Consider the following 21,297-nt stretch of genomic DNA (forward strand, 5'->3'; position numbering starts at 1 on the left):
GCGGGATGAGCTGGGGCAAAGCGCCAGGATTGGCACGTCCAATGGATGCGCCACTTCTGGGGCAGCTGTAGCCTGCTATTTTTAGGCTGGGGAGTGTCCAATAACGGTGGACCTCCCTAGTCTGAGAATAACAGACCACAGCTGTCCGCTTTACCTTGGCTGGTGATCCAATTTGGGGGGGACCCCACGTTTTTTGTTTTTAATTATTTATTTAATTTTAAATAACAGCGTGGGGTGCCCTCTGTTTTGGATTACCAGCCAAGGTGAAGCTGCCAGCTGTGGTCTGCAGGCTGCAGCCGTCTGCTTTACCCTAGCTGGCTACAAAAGATAAGGGGGACCTCACGTCGTTTTTTTTTTTTTTATTAATTCTTTATTTATTGGCTAAATACAAGGCTAAGCACCCCTTAGTGCCACATGAAAGGCACTAAAGGTGGCTTTACACACTGCAACATCGCAAACGACATCGCTGTAACGTCACCGGTTTTGTGACGTTACAACGACCTCCCCAGCGACATTGCAGTGTGTGAAACACATCAGCGACCTGGCCTCTGCTGTGAAGTTGTGATCGCTAGAAATCGTTCAGGACCATTCTTTGTTCCTTTTGTTTCCCGCTGTGCAGCAAAGTCTCAGTGTGTAAAGGGGACTTTACAGCGACCACGCGGCTCTGTCTGTGTAGCGTCATGATTAGCGGTCACCTGTGAAGGATTCACCGGTGACCGCTAATCCCCCGAGTGACTGAAGTTTCCCCCCCTCTCTCATACTCAACGATCCCCGATCCCCGGCTCTGCACGGCATTCACACTGCTCCAGCGGCTTTTCCTTTTTTGAAAAAGCCGGCCGCTCATTAAACAATCTCGTATTCCCAGCTTTTCCCCGCCCACAGGCGCCTATGATTGGTTGCAGTGAGACACGCCCCCACGCTGAGTGACAGGTGTCTCACTGCACCCAATCACAGCAGCCGGTGGGCGTGTCTATACTGTGCAGTAAAATAAATAAATAAATAATTAAAAAATCCGGCGTGAGGTCCCCCCTATTTTAATACCAGCCAGATAAAGCCATACGGCTGAAGGCTGGTATTCTCAGGATGGGGAGCTCCACGTTATGGGGAGCCCCCCAGCCTAACAATATCAGCCAACAGCCGCCCAGAATTGCCGCATACATTATATGCGACAGTTCTGGGACTGTACCCGGCTATTCCCGATTTGCCCTGTTGCGTTGGCAAATCGGGGTAATAAGGACTTATTGGCAGCCCATAGCTGCCAATAAGTCCTAGATTAATCATGTCAGGCGTCTGACCGAGATACCTTCCATGATTAATCTGTAAATTACAGTTAAAAAACACACACACCCGAAAAATCCTTTATTAGAAATAAAAAACACTAACAAATTCCCTCATTACCAATTTATTACCCACAACAAAGCCCTCCTTGTCCGGCGTAATCCACGTTCCTCCAGCGTCGCATCCAGCTCTGCTGCATGCAGGTGACAGGAGCTGCATAACACACCGCCGCTCCGGTCACCTCCACGCAGCTAATGAAGACAGCCGCGCGATCGGCTGAGCTGTCACTGAGGTTACCTGGATGCAGCGGTGGCCGCGGGTAACCTCAGTGACAGTCCAGCTGATCGCGCTACTCAGCCGCCGCTCCTGTCAGCTCCACACAGCAAATGAGGTGAGTATCGCGATCAGCTGAGCTGTCACTGAGGTTACCCGCGGCCACCGCTGCCCTGTAGCCCAAGGAAAAAATAGTGGTCGAGATTTTTCACAAAAATCTGCAGTAACTATATTTTATTGTAGATGATGATGATTATTATTATTATCGCACTATATCTTGCTTGCTGCTACACAGTGTAGATATGTGAATCCTCACATCACATGCAGCAGACACAGTTGTCGACAGTCAGAATGAATGGTCATGTGACCACTCGTATGCAATCTGCATATTCCACATTCTGAGCCCAATGTGTCAATTCATATAGTGACACATAGAGGGATAAGCCTGGAGAATCTATGTGTGTATATATATATATATATATATATATATATAAAATGTATATGTATACACATAACTATATGACACAAACCACGCACACACACACATGTACCATACATACATGGCCTATATATCTACTATAGACTCACATTGGGTGCTATATATAGTCTGCCTTACACAGTATTCATTTATCTATAAGGGGTGAGGAACATGTAACAAGTCTTTCTGTTACCATTGTGGATGGGATGTGATTGCTGTGTCACAGATGAGAGAAGCTGGATCTCTGCTCTGTCACATGCTGAGAGGTCAGGTGCTGGGCAGAATACTGACAGCCATTGAATGTGCAGAGGGAGGGCAGGGGGCGTTCCTGTACACTGAGGCCGGGCAGGGGGCGTTCCTGTACACTGAGGCCGGGCAGGGGGCGTTCCTGTACACTGAGGCCGGGCAGGGGGCGTTCCTGTACACTGAGGCCGGGCAGGGGCGTTCCTGTACACTGAGGCCGGGCAGGGGGCGTTCCTGGACACTGAGGCCGGGCAGGGGGCGTTCCTGTACACTGAGGCCGGGCAGGGGGCGTTCCTGTACACTGAGGCCGGGCAGGGGGCGTTCCTGTACACTGAGGCCGGGCAGGGGGCGTTCCTGTACACTGAGGCCGGGCAGGGGGCGTTCCTGTACACTGAGGCCGGGCAGGGGGCGTTCCTGTACACTGAGGCCGGGCAGGGGGCGTTCCTGTACACTGAGGCCGGGCAGGGGGCGTTCCTGTACACTGAGGCCGGGCAGGGGGCGTTCCTGTACACTGAGGCCGGGCAGGGGGCGTTCCTGTACACTGAGGCCGGGCAGGGGGCGTTCCTGGACACTGAGGCCGGGCATTGGGCGTTCCTGGACACTGAGGCCGGGCAGGGGGCGTTCCTGGACACTGAGGCCGGGCAGGGGGCGTTCCTGTACACTGAGGCCGGGCAGGGGGCGTTCCTGGACACTGAGGCCGGGCAGGGGGCGTTCCTGTACACTGAGGCCGGGCAGGGGGCGTTCCTGGACACTGAGGCCGGGCAGGGGGCGTTCCTGTACACTGAGGCCGGGCAGGGGGCGTTCCTGTACACTGAGGCCGGGCAGGGGGCGTTCCTGTACACTGAGGCCGGGCAGGGGGCGTTCCTGTACACTGAGGCCGGGCAGGGGGCGTTCCTGTACACTGAGGCCGGGCAGGGGGCGTTCCTGTACACTGAGGCCGGGCAGGGGCGTTCCTGTACACTGAGGCCGGGCAGGGGGCGTTCCTGTACACTGAGGCCGGGCAGGGGGCGTTCCTGTACACTGAGGCTGGGCAGGGGGCGTTCCTGTACACTGAGGCCGGGCAGGGGGCGTTCCTGTACACTGAGGCTGGGCAGGGGGCGTTCCTGTACACTGAGGCCGGGCAGGGGGCGTTCCTGTACACTGAGGCCGGGCAGGGGGCGTTCCTGTACACTGAGGCCGGGCAGGGGGCGTTCCTGTACACTGAGGCCGGGCAGGGGGCGTTCCTGTACACTGAGGCCGGGCAGGGGCGTTCCTGTACACTGAGGCCGGGCAGGGGGCGTTCCTGTACACTGAGGCCGGGCAGGGGGCGTTCCTGTACACTGAGGCCGGGCAGGGGGCGTTCCTGTACACTGAGGCCGGGCAGGGGGCGTTCCTGTACACTGAGGCCGGGCAGGGGGCGTTCCTGTACACTGAGGCCGGGCAGGGGGCGTTCCTGTACACTGAGGCCGGGCAGGGGGCGTTCCTGTACACTGAGGCCGGGCAGGGGGCGTTCCTGTACACTGAGGCCGGGCAGAGGGCGAGGCTGGACACTGAGGCCGGGCAGGGGGCGAGCCTGGACACTGAGGCTGGGCAGGGGGCGTTCCTGTACACTGAGGCCGGGCAGGGGGCGTTCCTGTACACTGAGGCCGGGCAGGGGGCGTTCCTGTACACTGAGGCTGGGCAGGGGGCGTTCCTGTACACTGAGGCCGGGCAGGGGGCGTTCCTGTACACTGAGGCTGGGCAGGGGGCGTTCCTGTACACTGAGGCCGGGCAGGGGGCGTTCCTGTACACTGAGGCCGGGCAGGGGGCGTTCCTGTACACTGAGGCCGGGCAGGGGGCGTTCCTGTACACTGAGGCTGGGCAGGGGGCGTTCCTGTACACTGAGGCCGGGCAGGGGGCGTTCCTGTACACTGAGGCTGGGCAGGGGGCGTTCCTGTACACTGAGGCCGGGCAGGGGGCGTTCCTGTACACTGAGGCCGGGCAGGGGGCGTTCCTGTACACTGAGGCCGGGCAGGGGGCGTTCCTGTACACTGAGGCCGGGCAGGGGGCGTTCCTGTACACTGAGGCCGGGCAGGGGGCGTTCCTGTACACTGAGGCCGGGCAGGGGGCGTTCCTGTACACTGAGGCCGGGCAGGGGGCGTTCCTGTACACTGAGGCCGGGCAGGGGGCGTTCCTGGACACTGAGGCCGGGCAGGGGGCGTTCCTGTACACTGAGGCCGGGCAGGGGGCGTTCCTGTACACTGAGGCCGGGCAGGGGGCGTTCCTGTACACTGAGGCCGGGCAGGGGGCGTTCCTGTACACTGAGGCCGGGCAGGGGGCGTTCCTGTACACTGAGGCCGGGCAGGGGGCGTTCCTGTACACTGAGGCCGGGCAGGGGGCGTTCCTGTACACTGAGGCCGGGCAGGGGGCGTTCCTGTACACTGAGGCCGGGCAGGGGGCGTTCCTGTACACTGAGGCCGGGCAGGGGGCGTTCCTGTACACTGAGGCCGGGCAGGGGGCGTTCCTGTACACTGAGGCCGGGCAGGGGGCGTTCCTGGACACTGAGGCCGGGCATTGGGCGTTCCTGGACACTGAGGCCGGGCAGGGGGCGTTCCTGGACACTGAGGCCGGGCAGGGGGCGTTCCTGTACACTGAGGCCGGGCAGGGGGCGTTCCTGGACACTGAGGCCGGGCAGGGGGCGTTCCTGTACACTGAGGCCGGGCAGGGGGCGTTCCTGGACACTGAGGCCGGGCAGGGGGCGTTCCTGTACACTGAGGCCGGGCAGGGGGCGTTCCTGTACACTGAGGCCGGGCAGGGGGCGTTCCTGTACACTGAGGCCGGGCAGGGGGCGTTCCTGTACACTGAGGCCGGGCAGGGGGCGTTCCTGTACACTGAGGCCGGGCAGGGGGCGTTCCTGTACACTGAGGCCGGGCAGGGGGCGTTCCTGGACACTGAGGCCGGGCAGGGGGCGTTCCTGGACACTGAGGCTGGGCAGGGGGCGTTCCTGTACACTGAGGCCGGGCAGGGGGCGTTCCTGGACACTGAGGCCGGGCAGGGGGCGTTCCTGGACACTGAGGCCGGGCAGGGGGCGTTCCTGGACACTGAGGCCGGGCAGGGGGCGTTCCTGCTCGCTGAGGCCGGGCAGGGGGCGTTCCTGTACACTGAGGCCGGGCAGGGGGCGTTCCTGGACACTGAGGCCGGGCAGGGGGCGTTCCTGGACACTGAGGCCGGGCAGGGGGCGTTCCTGTACACTGAGGGCGGGCAGGGGGCGTTCCTGTACACTGAGGCCGGGCAGGGGGCGTTCCTGTACACTGAGGCCGGGCAGGGGGCGTTCCTGTACACTGAGGCCGGGCAGGGGGCGTTCCTGTACACTGAGGCCGGGCAGGGGGCGTTCCTGTACACTGAGGCCGGGCAGGGGGCGTTCCTGTACACTGAGGCCGGGCAGGGGGCGTTCCTGGACACTGAGGCCGGGCAGGGGGCGTTCCTGGACACTGAGGCCGGGCAGGGGGCGTTCCTGTACACTGAGGCCGGGCAGGGGGCGTTCCTGGACACTGAGGCCGGGCAGGGGGCGTTCCTGTACACTGAGGCCGGGCAGGGGGCGTTCCTGTACACTGAGGCCGGGCAGGGGGCGTTCCTGGACACTGAGGCCGGGCAGGGGGCGTTCCTGTACACTGAGGCCGGGCAGGGGGCGTTCCTGTACACTGAGGCCGGGCAGGGGGCGTTCCTGTACACTGAGGCCGGGCAGGGGGCGTTCCTGGACACTGAGGCCGGGCAGGGGGCGTTCCTGTACACTGAGGCCGGGCAGGGGGCGTTCCTGTACACTGAGGCCGGGCAGGGGGCGTTCCTGTACACTGAGGCCGGGCAGGGGGCGTTCCTGTACACTGAGGCCGGGCAGGGGGCGTTCCTGTACACTGAGGCCGGGCAGGGGGCGTTCCTGTACACTGAGGCCGGGCAGGGGGCGTTCCTGGACACTGAGGCCGGGCAGGGGGCGTTCCTGGACACTGAGGCCGGGCAGGGGGCGTTCCTGTACACTGAGGCCGGGCAGGGGGCGTTCCTGTACACTGAGGCCGGGCAGGGGGCGTTCCTGTACACTGAGGCCGGGCAGGGGGCGTTCCTGTACACTGAGGCCGGGCAGGGGGCGTTCCTGTACACTGAGGCCGGGCAGGGGGCGTTCCTGTACACTGAGGCTGGGCGGTGACAGCTCTGACTGAGGTTTGGCAACCAAGAATACAGGAAATTGTCATGTTTGTTGGAGCTAAATGTAAACAAGAGCTGCAGGGAATAAAGTGTGAATTCAAGAGAAACAAAAGTTAGAAAACAGAAAATAACAATGTAGGGGTGATTTATATGACAATACAGCACAGATTAGCTTACAATTTTTTTTGGAGTGTATGTCGGATAACTCCTTTAAGGATAGCGGTGGGGGCCCCCAGGTCAGGAGTTGCAGGGCAACTTGTTTTCCTGTAGAGATGATCAGAAATATTTAGACTATCCTGGTCCAGCATCCAGTTGGGTACATTCAGGGCAGGCAATCTTCACGTCTGCCTCGACGGTCCTCTTCCTCACAGCCTTGTCGCCTCTGTCACTCACTAGGACAGTTTGAATCGTTTTGCTCATCTCTTGTCTCCTGGGGGCTTCGCACTAAAGTAAAGTCACACAAACTTATCTTGATGTTTTTAGAACCATGCCATGCACCTTATTTAGGTCCTATCATCAATGATCAAATGGGAGAAGATCAATAAATCGCTCTGGGCAGTTCTCAGACATTTCATATAAATTGTGCATAGACTTCAGGCTCTGGTTCTTTAATGGCATGATGGAGCAGAGGCAGCCAGTCGTGCCATATTAAGGACAGGCCATTCTTTTTGCCCAGCAATGCTGCTTTATGGTTGTGAGTCACGGATGTGAGCCTAAGCACTCAGAGATTATGAAGATTTGCAAACAGCTGCTCTGAGCTGACACTTGGCATCATGAAAGATGATAAAATTACCACTTTGGAATATTAAAAGAAAGCCAACAAAAAATGCCCTCAAAGTAACAAAGATGGCATCTGAGATGAGGGGTGACTTCAATAAGCCTGTGAACAGTAATCCCTTAGCTCCCTGCAAAAATACCTCGAATATCTCAATAAAAATGGGGCACACAGCTCAAATGACTGGAATGTGCAGGCATGTAGTAGAGATTTGAGAAATATACATTCCATTGGAAAAACGCAGAACAAGATAAACCTGGTGGACAAGCCACATCAGGTTTTCAGCAGCTCAAAATACATGGGAGAAGAGGAAGAACCAGAGCAAGAGGCTGAATCAAATATTACAAAAGTTTTTTTATTTTTGTATTCAAAGTGCACAGTGCAATACATGAGACATTGATGTAAAATGAAAAGAGGGGGTGAGGAACATGGGTACAAGACAGATCAACATTAGCTGGGTATGAACTGACAGGCAAAAAATGTTCAATATTAGTAAACCCCTAATCACCTGGGATAAATGGGAGGAGTCAGTATGCTGAGTAAGATCAAGTGAAACCGGGTAACCCCGAAGGGTTAAAACACCGAGGACCAGTCCTTTTGGTGGATCAGGATCATTTAGCAAGAAATGTGATTAGCAGTCAGGAAACATCCAAAAATACAGTAAGAATTAAATCACGTGAGACTAGTACAAAATCCCACAAGAGAAAGAGTGCTCCTGACTGGGTAATCAAAGGACTAAGCCAAAAAAAATACCACTTGAAGTAGGTGGTGTGTATGGTGTGTAAGATGTCAGCATAGCAGACCCCCAGGATAGATTAGGATAACAACCCAAATCACGGATAATAGATGGGAAATCCGTTAACCAGGACACACAAGAGTTTATAAAGAGGGGTAATACAAATATGATGTTAATGAGCCCCTGGTCACCTGAGAAAAAGGGAGTCTAAGATGCTGAATAGGGTCAGATAAAGCTAAGTAACCCAAGGGGTTAAAACACAAAGGACAGGTCCTTATGTTGGGTCAAGATCATTGGCAAGAAGTGTGACTAACAGTCAGGAAGCATCCTGGGATGCAAAGTAAATACAGTAGCATTAAATTACGTAAGACTAGTAAGAAAACCCTACAAAAACAGGAATGCTCCTGACTGAATAATCAAAGGACTGGGCCAAAGTGTACCTTTGATTTGTATGGTATATATGATATATAGAATATCAATAAAACAGACCCCCAGGGTAGGTAAAGTTATTAACCCAAATCAGAAATAGTGAATGGAAAGTCCATTTGACAAAATGCAGAGGGGATTGGGATGAAGGATAGAGCAAAAACAGGACAAATTATCCCAAAGGCAATGAAGTAGGGGTAAGGCAAAGTGCCCGTTTAGAGGAACATGTTACCTGAGTCCAGTGGCAGGGGGCCCGACGCACGTTTCGCGGCTGTTAGCGCATCGCTTGCCGCTTCATCATGGGGGAAGGTGAGAAGTAATGCACATATCCGGTAGGGTGACCCATAAATACCTCCGCGGAAGTGGAAACCGCGAATGGAATTCGCAGTTCCGGAGTCAGACGGCGCATGCGCGGGCCCGCCGAGACGTCCCCCGTTGCGCAGCCCCAGCCGTCAAGGAGTCAGGCGCATGCGCGGAGGTCAAGGCAAAATTTTGCCGAGACCGCCGCGCACGCGCGGACTCCATGGAGACGCCGGAGCGCGGCCAGGGGACAAAAGGCGGGCGCACGCATGCGCACAAGACTCCGGACACAGTGAATGAATGTATGGGGATGCAAAAATGATGTAACAAAATTAGCTGGCAGTGACCACAAAACATATGGACAAACATAGAGGCGTCCAATCATACAGAGTAAATTACACAGATAAAGAGACGACATAAAAAGAATGCATGTCATAGGGTAAATCATAATCCTGCACAACCTAAAAGGTGATTAATATACAGGAAACCGCCAGATGAAATTTAAGGTCAGGTCGCATCTCCAAAAAGGTCATGGTGTATATCAAACAGACCAATCCGCTCATATTAGTATGGTCACAGGGGATATGTTGCATCATATTTAAAAAATCTAGAAAAAAGAAGGAAATAAATCCATAAATAATTAAAAACAAAACATATAAGTTAAAAGCCACAAAGAACCCGGTAAGGAAAATGCAATGGATGAAACAGTGGTGCGTATTAATACGCCATCAAAAATACACAGTAATCACATAAATAAAGAGGCACTCCATTGCAAATAAATGGCAAATAGAGAGAAGAAAACGATATATTCAGAAAGGGAAGGGAGGGGGGGTAAGGCTGGCCTAAAGGAAGGAAGCAAAGCTAAGGGCCTCATTGAGGCCCTTAGGAGCGACTGTGTCCAAAGCCACAATCCATTTGGTTTCTCTTTGGGAAAGCATCTTTTTGATGTTACCACCCCGTATGCCACAATGGACCACGTCAATGCCACGTATTTTTAGCGCTTTGGGGTCACAGTTGTGATATTTCTTAAAATGGCGGGGTAAAGTTTTTAGTAAGGAGAAATCATCCACAGCCCTGGCCGCGCCAATGTCCCTCACATGCTCCCTCACCCGTATCCGAAATTCTCTAGAGGTAAGTCCCACATAGATGTATGGACAATTGCAAGTAGCATAATAAATGACATTTTCAGTACTACATGAAATCCGATGTTGAATCGTGAATGAACGTAGAGAATCGGAACTGGTGAAGGAGTTGCAGCGGAGGACATTGGCGCAGGCAAGGCAGTGCCCGCAAGGGAAACAACCCAAAACGGGACCACTGGAGCCAAATGGATTCGACTTTTTGGTGGTATAATGGCTATAGACAAGGAAATCGCTCAAATTTCTGGCTCTCCTAGCCGTGGCCAAAGGTGTGGGAGAGAGAGACCGAGATAGAACAGGGTCGGTTTTAAGAACCGACCAATGACGAGCCAAAACATCTCGCATCTTATACCACTCAGAATTATAGGTGGAAACAAAGCGAGGATTGGAGTCAACAGAAGTCTGCTTAGATTGCTGATGTAGAAGTGAAGTCCTCGCAGTGTGTTTCGCCCTTAGGTAGCCCTTTTTTATGCACCGACGGCTATATCCCATCTCCATGAATCGTGATTTTAGATCCTCAGCCTGTACCTCGAAAGAGGCGTCAGATGAGCAGATCCGCCTCATCCGTAAAAATTGGCCGGTCGGGATAGCTCTAACCGTAGATCCCATATGTCCAGAGGAGGCATGAAGAAGTGCATTAACCGATGTTTTCTTGCGAAAAACATCCGTTTGAACACGTTGGTTACCGTCAACTTCAAGGACAATATCCAGGAAATCTATACGGGTAGAGCTAAATTTGTAAGTAAGTCGGATGTTAAATGTGTTGGAATTCAGACACTGAATGAACGAGTCGAGCTGCTCCACCGTGCCCTGCCAGAACATCAGAATATCATCGATGTATCTAATCCAGCACTGCGCATGGGTAGCGGCCTGCACGCCCTCGTCACCGAAAACCTGCCTCTCCCAATAGCCAAGAAACAGGTTAGCGTACGAGGGCGCACAGGCCGTGCCCATCGCAGTGCCGCGCTTCTGAAGGTAGAAGGAATCTTTAAAATGGTGTTTTAACCCTTCGGGGTTACCCGGTTTCACTTGATCTTACTCAGCATACTGACTCCTCCCATTTATCCCAGGTGATTAGGGGTTTACTAATATTGAACATTTTTTGCCTGTCAGTTCATACCCGGCTAATGTTGATCTGTCTTGTACCCATGTTCCTCACCCCCTCTTTTCATTTTACATCAATGTCTCATGTATTGCACTGTGCACTTTGAATACAAAAATAAAAAAACTTTTGTAATATTTGATTCAGCCTCTTGCTCTGGTTCTTCCTCTTCTCCCATGTAGTAGAGATTTACAAGAATGTATCCTGGCAGCCATGGAGTGGCCTGTGTATGGAGGGGTGTAAGTGTGCCGCCCCCGCGACAGCCGACGGGCTGCTCGGACCCGGATCGGCAGTGGCTCAAGGGGTCTCTGGATCTGAGGCGGCGTTGCGCGGCACCCTTGGAAATAAAAGGGGGGATTTTGTTGATGGTTTTTGGATAATGTTCGTGACGCCACCCACGGTGTGTGGTAACGTGAGGGACCACCGCTGCTGGTTTGGGGAGCCCGGGGACGCTGGTGTGTGGCAGCTTTAGTTCTTAACCCCTCCGTGGACAGGGGAGTGGTGTCCCGTGGTCCGGTGATGGATGGCGTGAGGAACCCGTCGGGTGCAAAGGGATAACGTGTTCTCACACAGTCCAAAGTCACTGATGCTGACACCAGGTAAACCAAACTCTTGAGCACTCTGTGGTCCTTGAACGGGCACGCTGGGTCCGTGTCATCTTGGTGTTGCCTGTTGATCTGAAGCCTTGTCCCTTGGCACTGTATGTCCTACGTGTGGATCCCTTACAATTGAAGCATTTCGGGTCCCGCTCACCTGCGTGGCTAGCAGGGTGAGCTTGGTCTCAGGGTTCACGCTTGGGATTTTCTGGATGGTTGTGGGAAGTCCTATCCCCCTCGTTGTGGTAGCACCCCAATTCTGGAGCGGATGGGGAACGGTTCCTGAAGATTCCGTTCCCATCGGGTGAATTACTGGGCTGCGTGAAGCTACTTCCCAGCATAGGGTCCGCGTACCCCGTCGTGCCCTGGTTCCTGCCCGGTTGTAGCACAAGGCAGCCGGCCTGATCTCTGCAGCAGCACCATGCTCCCTGCCACTACCCCCCAAGACCGGGGTTCCAGCTCCTTCTGGCCAGGCCAACGTCTGGCACCTGGGACGGGTACAGGAGCCCAGCTCCACAGCGTGACCTGGACTGTCACCGCTGTCTCTCCTTCAACCTCCACTCTTCAACTCTACAACTGCACTGACACTTCTGCCCTCCTTCTACCAGCCCTCCATCTGGGTGGCCCTATTCCCCTCAGGCTGCCCAATGGGTGTTTGGAGAGTGTGGTGCAGAGTGTTCCTCAGGATTTGTGTAAACCTGTTGGTAGCAACACCAAAGTGACAGGACCCGTAACCAAGGATGAGCGGGTACCATGCAGAAGGGCAGATTGCACGGCACCCTTGTGACGACCTGATAGGCCAGGGTGTCACATTCCCCCTTGGTTAAACGTGGCTCGTCCGCGAGCCACAGAACACCAAGTATTTATTTATTTTTAAGTAGGAAAAAGGGTTAACAACATTTATATTTTTTTTAACTGGTTCATCCCACACAGGGGAGGTGCATTCTTAAACCGTTTCAAACATTTTTTTAAACTAGAGTTCGTCTACCACAGGGGACGCCACTGGTTTTGACGGCAGCGGGGACCCAACCTTCCACGTTGCGGTCCCTCCCTGCGAAGGTCCAGTCCCAAAGTCCCGGATCCCAATAACCCCCCACCCAAACAACCTGGTTCCCCTGGAAACCTAGATGGGTCCTTGGGCCGGGTTAAGGTCCCGGAGTGTGCCAGACGTCTCTGATGCAACAACGGGTGTAGTCTTTTTACAAGACACAAGTTTGTGTTGGTCACGCCAGTCTTGTGACCGTGGTCCATTTTTAATCAACTATAAAAGGTAGAAGTCCTTAAAAAACCATACCTAAAAGTCCTGTACCATAGTACAACTGTTGCAAATTTAGAGAAAATCAGGTTACTTTCCCATGCAATTAGTGTTTCATTGGTTCTCTCATTTTCTAACATTTTCTATATGGAAAATAACAAACTATGGAAAATAACAAACGGAAAACACAGATACCTAACATTTTTATGGTACCATATTTTTCTGCTAATATCAACATTCTTCTCTGTACCTCCGTGGAGGCTGCACAAAGTTAGCACGAGTGGACCTTCTTAACTCTGGACCGTCATCCTCGTCTGATGACACAACTGCCTCCCCTACAACCTCCTCACTTACTGTACTAGGTGTTGCAGGTAGGACCCTATGTATGCATGGCAAGGGGACAGGTGTTACCCTAGGTGTTGAGGTGGGTGCAGTGTCAGTAAGCCCTTCCTGTTCTGTTTCCTCCACGGGTTGTGGGAATGTTAACACAGGGACTATCACTGCTCCATTCTGCATAGGCCAGCCTTCTGGAAAGTCACCTAGAATGGTTCGAATGACGTTCTTCCTTCTTTCCGCCACGGGAGGTTAGGGTTGAGGCTCTTCTGTTAGCCTGAGTGGCTCTGGGCACGTCTTTAAATGGTCTCGGGGCACCGTGGCCGTGGTCTTTTCATGATCCTTGTGATCAGACAGGTCTTGTGATTATCAAAGTTGGACGGCTGTATCACATACGGCTCCTTCTCCCATTGGTCATCTAACTTGTACTGCTTCCGTTTTCTTTTTAGCACTACCTCACCGGGAGCAAAGGGAGCTGCCTTGGCTTGTTTATTGAAGTTTCTTTCCTGCCGTTCTCGGGAGCGATTCAAGTTCTCTTCGACACACCGCTGGACCTGCTTATACTGGGCCTGGCGACGGGTGTCCCAGTCTTCCCCAGGTGCATATGTCTCTGGTAGCTCGACCTCCATCTCCAAGTCGATTGGGAGCCTTCCGGGCCTAAGCCCTCATCAGGTACGCCGGGGTGAACTTCGTGGATCCGACTGGAATATGGTTGTACATATCTACCAGGTCCGGTAGCTTCTCAGGCCACAGATTCCGTTCCTCCAAGGGAAGAGTTTTCAGCAAATTGATCACCAAATGATTCATCTTCTCGCACATTCCATTTGTTTGAGCGTGGTACGGGGTAGTGTGAATCTTCTTGCACCCGTAGAGGTGACAAAACTCTTGGAAGATTTTGGCTTCGAAGGCGGGGCCTTGATCCATCAAGACTCATTCAGGATACCCATGCGGCCTGCACAAATGGGCCTGGAATGCCTTGGCTGCAGCGCTAGCCGTCAAGTTTTTGACAGGTACCACCACCAGGAACCGTGAGTAGTGGTCAACCATGGTGAGTGCATATGTGTACCCATTGCGGCTGGGAGTTAACTTAACATGGTCCAGAGCCCCAATCCCGAAGGGCTGCCGGGTGATGATTGGCTAGAGTGGCGCTCGCTGACTGGTACCATCCTGTCTCCTCAAGGCACAGGGGCCACAATTCCTGCACCAGGCCTCAAATGGAATCCAGATCCAATAGAAGCGACTCCTTAGCACATCTCCAGCTTTTTCCATCCAAAATGCCCAGTCCCATCGTGGTAGGCCTCCAGCACTACTGGGACATGCAAATTTGGGAACCACTATCTGACAGATCCTCTCGTGAGTTTTAAGATTGGTCAGATTCCGACACAGCTTGCCCTGGTGTAAGTAAGGTCAGCTTCGATCTTCCCACAGTTTTCTAGTTTCCTCTGGGGCATTCGGTCCCAGACGGGCATCAGCTCTGGACAGCAGTAGCTTGACTAGCTTGATTGCAGGATCCTGGTCCTGGACTTCTTGCCAGCCATGGTGGGGCAGGGGATCGCAAGTCACCTCCTGGTAGTGGATGCTTGCTCGGGGTCGCTCTTCTGCAGAAGGTTGGTGAAAAGCGGGTAGCTCGATCTCCTCCAAGTCGTCCTCATCCCCTTCTTCATCCAGCAGGTGGGGCATTCTGGACAGCGCGTCTACATTGGTGTTCTTGCGGCCAGCCCTATACTTGATAATGAAATCATAGTTAGCCAATCGGGCTACCCATCGCTGTTCCAGGGCTCCCAACTTTGCTGTATCCAGGTGGGTCAGCGGGTTGTTGTCTGTGTACATCGTGAACTTGGCAGCAGCAAGGTCGTGCTTGAACCTCTCTGTCACAGCCCATACGAGCGCCAGGCATTCCAGCTTGAAGGAGCTATAGTTCTCTGGGTTCCTCTCTGTTGGCCTCAACTTCCAGCTGGCGTAGGCAATCAACTTCTCCTTGCCTTGGTGCACTTGGGATAGGACGGCACCCAATCCCACATTACTGGCATCAGTGTACAGCACGAATGGGAGGCTGTAATCGGGGTAAGCCAGGATATCATCCCCTGTCAGGACAGACTTCATTTGTTCAAAAGACTTCTCTTGTTCCGGGCCCCATGGGAGTGGCAGTTTGGAGGGTCGCCCAAGTGGGGTCTGGCCCACCAGGAGACCTTGTAAGGGGGCCGCCATTTGGGTGTAGCCTTTAATGAACCTTCAATAATACCCCATCAGACCCAAGAATTGCCGAACTTCCTTGACAGTGGTAGGTCTCGGCCAGCTCTGGATGGCAGTGATCTTTTCAGGGTCTGGCGCCACACCTTTGGCACTCACCACGTGCCCCAGGTATTGGACCTTAGGTTTGAGGAGATGGCATTTGGACAGTTTGAGCTTCATCCCATCATCAAACACTTCGGCCAGGTGTTCCAGGTGGGCCTCATATGTCTTAGGGGTACTTTGCACGCTGCAACATTGATAGACGATTGTAGCGATGCCGAGTGCGATAGTCCCCGCCCCCCGTCGCAGATGCGATATCTTGTGATAGCTGCCGTAGCGAACATTATCACTATGGCAGCTTCACACACTCTTACCTGCCCTGCAACGTCGCTCTGACCGGCGACCCGCCTCCTTCCTAAGAGGGCGGGTCATGCGGCGTCACAGCGACGTCACACGGCAGGCGGCCAATAGAAGCGGAGGGGCGGAGATGAGTGGGACGTAAACATCCTGCTCACCTCCTTCCTTCCGCATTGCCGGTGGAGGCAGGTAAGGAGAAGTTCCTCGCTCCTGTGGCTTCATACACATCGATGGGTGCTGCCACAGGAACGAGGAACAACATCGTACCTGTCGCTGCAGCAAAATTATGAAAATGACCGACACTACACAGATCACCGATTTACGATACTTTTGCGATCGTTTATCCGTGCATCTAGGCTTTACACATTGCGACGTCGTTACTGGCGCCGGATGTGCGTCACTTTCGATTTGACCCCGACGACATCGCAGTAGCGATGTCGCAACGTGCAAAGTACCCCTTAGAGTAGATGATGACGTCATCCAAATACAGCAGGACCGTCTCAAAGTTACAGTGGCCCAAACAGCACTCCATTAGCCTCTGGAATGTCCCGGGTGCGTTGCACAGCCCGAATGGCATACTGTTGAACTCGCACAATCTCATCGGGGTCACAAATGCGGTCTTCTCTGTCTTCTTCAGTGACTGCCACCTGCCAGTACCCGCTGGTGAGATCAAGAGTGGAGAAAAAAGTAACAGAGTTCAAAGCGGTTAGCGATTCCTCAATTCGGGGCAGAGGGTAAGCGTCCTTATGGGTGATCTTGTTTATCTGCCGATAGTCCACACACATCCGCATGGTACCATCAATCTTCTTCACAAGGACCAGCGGGGCAGCCCAGGGGCTGCAGCTATCTTTGATCACTCCTGCTTCCTTCACTTTACTTCGGAGCATGTCTTTAGCACATTGATAGTGGGCAGGTGGTATGGGCCTGTACCTCTCCTTAATGGGGGGGTATGTGCCTGTGGGTATCTGATGCTGTACCCCTTTAATCCGCCCATAATCCAATAGGTGCTTGCTAAAAACCTGCTCGTACTCCCTGACAACCCTGTAGACCCCTTGTTTGTGATGTGCAGGTGTAGCCTCAATGCCCACATGTAGTTCCTGACACCATTTTTCCTCTGGGTCCCTGGAGTTGACCTGTGGGGCCTGATTGGGGTTCCCCTGTGAGTCGGCTGCATGATGCTATACTGGAGTATCTCAAGAAAAATAACCTTATGACAGAGTATCAACATGGGTTTATGAGGGATCGATCCTGTCAAACTAATTTGATCAGCTTCTATAAAGAGGTAAGTTCAAGCCTGGACCAGGGAAATGCAGTGGATGTTGTGTAAATGGACTTTTCAAAAGCTTTTGATACGGTGCCACACAAAAGGTTGGTACATAAAATGAGAATAATGGGGATAGGGGAAAATATGTGTAACTGGGTTAAAAACTGGCTCAGTGATAGGAAACAAAGGGTGGTTATTAATGGTACATACTCGGACTGGGTCTCAGTTCATAGTGGGGTACCACAGGGGTCAGTATTGGGCCCGTTTCTTTTCAACATATTTATAAATGGCCTTGTTGGGGGCATGCGGAGTAGAATTTCAATATTTGCAGATGATACTAAACTCTGCAGGGTAATCAATACAGAGGAGGATAAGTTTATATTACAGGGAGATTTATGTAAATTGGAGGATTGGGCTGAGAAGTGGCAATTGAAGTTTAATGTAGATAAATGTAAGGTCATGCACTTAGGTAGAGGAAATAACATTTATGATTATGTACTTAATTGTAGAACACTGGGTAAAACAGATACAGAAAAAGACTTGGGTGTATGGGGGGATGGTAAACTTCACTTTAGTGGCCAGTGTCAGGCAGCTGCTGCCAGGGCTAATAAAATAATGGCATGTATTAAAAGAGGTAGAAGTGTTCATGAAAAAAATATAGTTCTACCTCTGTACAAGTCACTAGTGCGACCGCACTTATATACTGTGTACAATTCTGGTCACCGATATATAAGAAGGACATAGCTGAACTGGAGAGGGTGCAGAGAAGACCACCAAGATTATTAGAGGAATGGGGGGGCTGCAATACCAAGACAGGAAAAACGAAGGCTTAGGGGGGATCTAATCACAATGTATAAATATATGAGGGGACAGTACAGAGACCTTTCCAAAGATCTTTTTACACCTAGGCCTGCGACTGGAACACGGGGGCATCCGCTACGTCTTGAGGAAAGAAGGTTTAATCATAATCACAGAGGAGGATTCTTTACTGTACGAGCAGTGAGACTATGGAACTCTCTGCCGCATGATGTTGTAATGAGTGATTCACTACTAACATTTAAGCAGAGTCTGGATGCCTTTCTTGAAAAATTTAATATTACAGTTATGTATATTAGATTTTATGACAGGGTATTGATCCAGGGAACTAGTCTCATTGCCGGATGTGGAGTCAGGAAGGAAATTTTTTCCCCATTGGAACTTGTTTGACACATTGGGGTTTTTTTGCCTTCCTCTGGATCAACATGTTAGGCTACAGGTTGAACTAGATGGACTTAGAGTCTCCCTTCAACCTTAAAAACTATGATACTATGATACTATGATACTATGAATGTCATTTGGGTTTACAGTAAACAGGGACTCCACGTGTTGGGAATCTTCTGGCCACAGGTAGGTCAGGTTATCTTCCATGGGAATCGGAACGCCACTTTCGATATTTGCGGCCAGGGGGTGACTGCCACTGCAGTTTAGGGAACGCCTGGGGCTGATGGTAGATGCAGTCAGTTGTTATGGCCTCCCGAGAGTGAGGCTTGCCCCAGGGCCCAGTGTAAGTGTGTAGTACCACAGGTTGCAGAAGAACTCACACACAAGCAGCAATGTCTTTCAGGGTTTTTACTCACTTTCAGATGGTAGCTGTGAGTCAATCCGGGCGATGCTATGATGAACCAGGTGGAACCAGGTATCCCTTCAGCTGATGTAGGGGTGACTACTGACTCGTCTTCCTTGCCTTTCTTGTTTGGGGTGACTCCTACTTGTAGTATTGCTGGAATCACCCAGGGAAGTTGCAACTGCCGTTCTCCCCTTTCTGGCCCGTTTGCGAGCAGCGTGGACCAAGGTAAGATGGCTCCTGGCTCAATCCTCCTTATGGGCCCCCTCGTTGCTGCTGTAGATGCGGACTCTGTGGTTGGTGAGGGGCACAAAGTGCCCTCACCAGCAGGTTTGACAGGCCAACTGAATGGGCCCCTGCTCTGGTGACCTGTTTTCCCGTGCGGGCTTGGACTACCGGCAGTCCCCTTACTCAGCCACCTCTTGCTACTGCCCTAGGTGGTTTTCAGGTGGCACCACTGGGTAGCCTTTCTCCCCCGCCATCAGCCACTGACTGGTGCAGTGTCTGGCAGGGCCCTGCTCCTCTGCTCTGCCCTCCAGACGCGGCTTCTCCATTCCTACTCCTTCGGCTGCCTCTGCACAACTCCCTGTCTCCAGTCCCACACCCACCACTAGCTGGAATGCGAGGGCCACGCCCCCTACCTGGAACTGCGAGAGTTTGTGGCTATAGCCAGTTCATAGCCTTATGGTCCGTAGTAGAAAATTGCACAAACCAGGTGCAAACATTTTGTAAACGAGTTCTCACATCAGTTCATGTGGGCACATAATCTTGAACTTTTTCTTTAACGTTGCAACTGGTCAAAAGTAACTTTCTTACTTTTCTTTATTCCAACTTTCTCCTCTCACTGGCGCTTGACACTGCTCTTGCGCTGTCATCTGATGCTTCATCTGGATCTGTAGCTGTATCTCCATCTGTAGCTTTGTCTTCTTCTTTGTCTTTTTCTTTATCTTGCTCTTTATCTTGTTCTTTATCTGTGTCTTGTTGTGGGGACTTGGTGGGAGCAGCTGGGCTGTAGCTGGAGCTCCTTGGGCATGGCACTATGTCCAGTGCATACCAGCCTTGTTCACCTTGGTGTCTAGTAAACTCCACCAGGTCTCCCATGTGTAGATCACGGTCAGGGTGTCCTCTGGGCAAATGGGACCGGACATCCCGTCGACTCACAAAAATGCCCTCCTTTATTCCTTTATGCCGGGCGCCACTATAAAGCCGTAGCCAGTCTTCAGGCTGAATTCCTCCACTACTCCACGGTAGAGAGGACCTCTAACCTGATTCCGGGCTTTTCTGAGCGACAGCTTTTCCTCCAGATCTCGGGCTGTCACTTCTCCTTTCTGTTTGTCTGGAGAATGCTGCACAGGGGGTGATCTCGCTCTTATACGGCGCCGCACTTTATTGGCTGGACTCCATGCTACTGGCACCTTGCTGTCTGTGGGCTCCCAAGTAACATACATGCTGGGCATCAAGATGGATAGTTCTTCCTCAGCATGGGGTGTTGGAACTTCTTCCCAGTGGGAGTAGGGTAACATCTCGACCTTCGGGCCTCCCTCAATTTTAAAGGGTGCTGCATCCTCCTCCCACTATTCAGGGGTAGGCTCTTCAGCCTCTAGGCCTCTCCCCCTCCCCCTTAGTGATGTTGGGCACTCCTCCGGTGACTCCGGCAGCAGCGCTGGGGATGGACGTTCATCGGAGGGCCACGGTGGTGGGCTCTTCCTAGCCACGGCAGCTGCTGGGACCATTCCATGTCCAGGTAACTGCCTGGGGACTATGTATCTGTCCACCAGGTCTTTGGGGTAGCGGGCACTCAGCTCTGAGCCTCAGGAACACTGGGTCTTCTCCCGGCGGGGACGCAGGACCCGATTCTTCAGTCGGTGGCTGGGGCGCGGTGGCTGCCTCTGCGGTGCAGGCTGGGGTAGACGGCGTTGTGGCCTGGTCTGGTCTGGCCGAGCGGGACACTTCTGCGGTCTGGTCTGGTCTGGCCGGGCGTGGCGTTGCAGCATGGGTCGCAGCGGGGATCACAGCAGGCATTGCAGCATGGACTTCAGCGGGCACCGCTGCAGGCATCGCCTCCGGTAACTGCACCGGCGGGGTTGGTGCACTCAAGCGGGCAGGGGCAACATGGGACTCACCCAAAGGCATCAGCATCGGAGTCTGGGTGGTCGCCGCCCGGTGTGGCACTTGTCGCGCGGTCCACCTGAAGTATAAAAGCATGGATTGCATGCTTTTATACTTCACCATCTCATTTGCAACTAGATTTGATGTTCTCTTGCCAATATCCTGATGAAGGGAGCTGTGTCTCCAGAAACACATAGACTTGTGCATGTTATTAAAGAAGCATTAATCTCTTCGTGGATCCAGTGAGTCCTTGGCGCGGAATTAAGACCCTTCTTCTATTACTCTCTGTTATCAGCCAACTTTGGGACTGCTGCCTGGACCTGGATCTTATATATGCCTGCATAGTGGTTGTGACTGGCACAACCATTCTAGGTGAGTGTGTTTTATTACATATCTTCCTCCCCTTTTGGGGTAAGACCCTATTGCGCTTTTCTTTCCACAGTTCTCATCTGCTCCGTCCTTTGTATGCAGTGGTCCGCTTCCTCATCCAAGGAACATCCTCAGGGCAATCTGCCAGTTGAATTCCTTTTGACGAGGGGGCTCTGGTCTTAAGTTCCATAGCTTTTAGGATCCGGGCAAAGTCTCGGGTCAGTTGCTGCACTTGGGTAGACAGATCACTGGTCTCAGGCCCAGTTGGTAGGGA

Source organism: Anomaloglossus baeobatrachus, chromosome 10, assembly GCF_048569485.1.
Source record: "Anomaloglossus baeobatrachus isolate aAnoBae1 chromosome 10, aAnoBae1.hap1, whole genome shotgun sequence".
NCBI lineage: Eukaryota > Metazoa > Chordata > Amphibia > Anura > Aromobatidae > Anomaloglossus > Anomaloglossus baeobatrachus.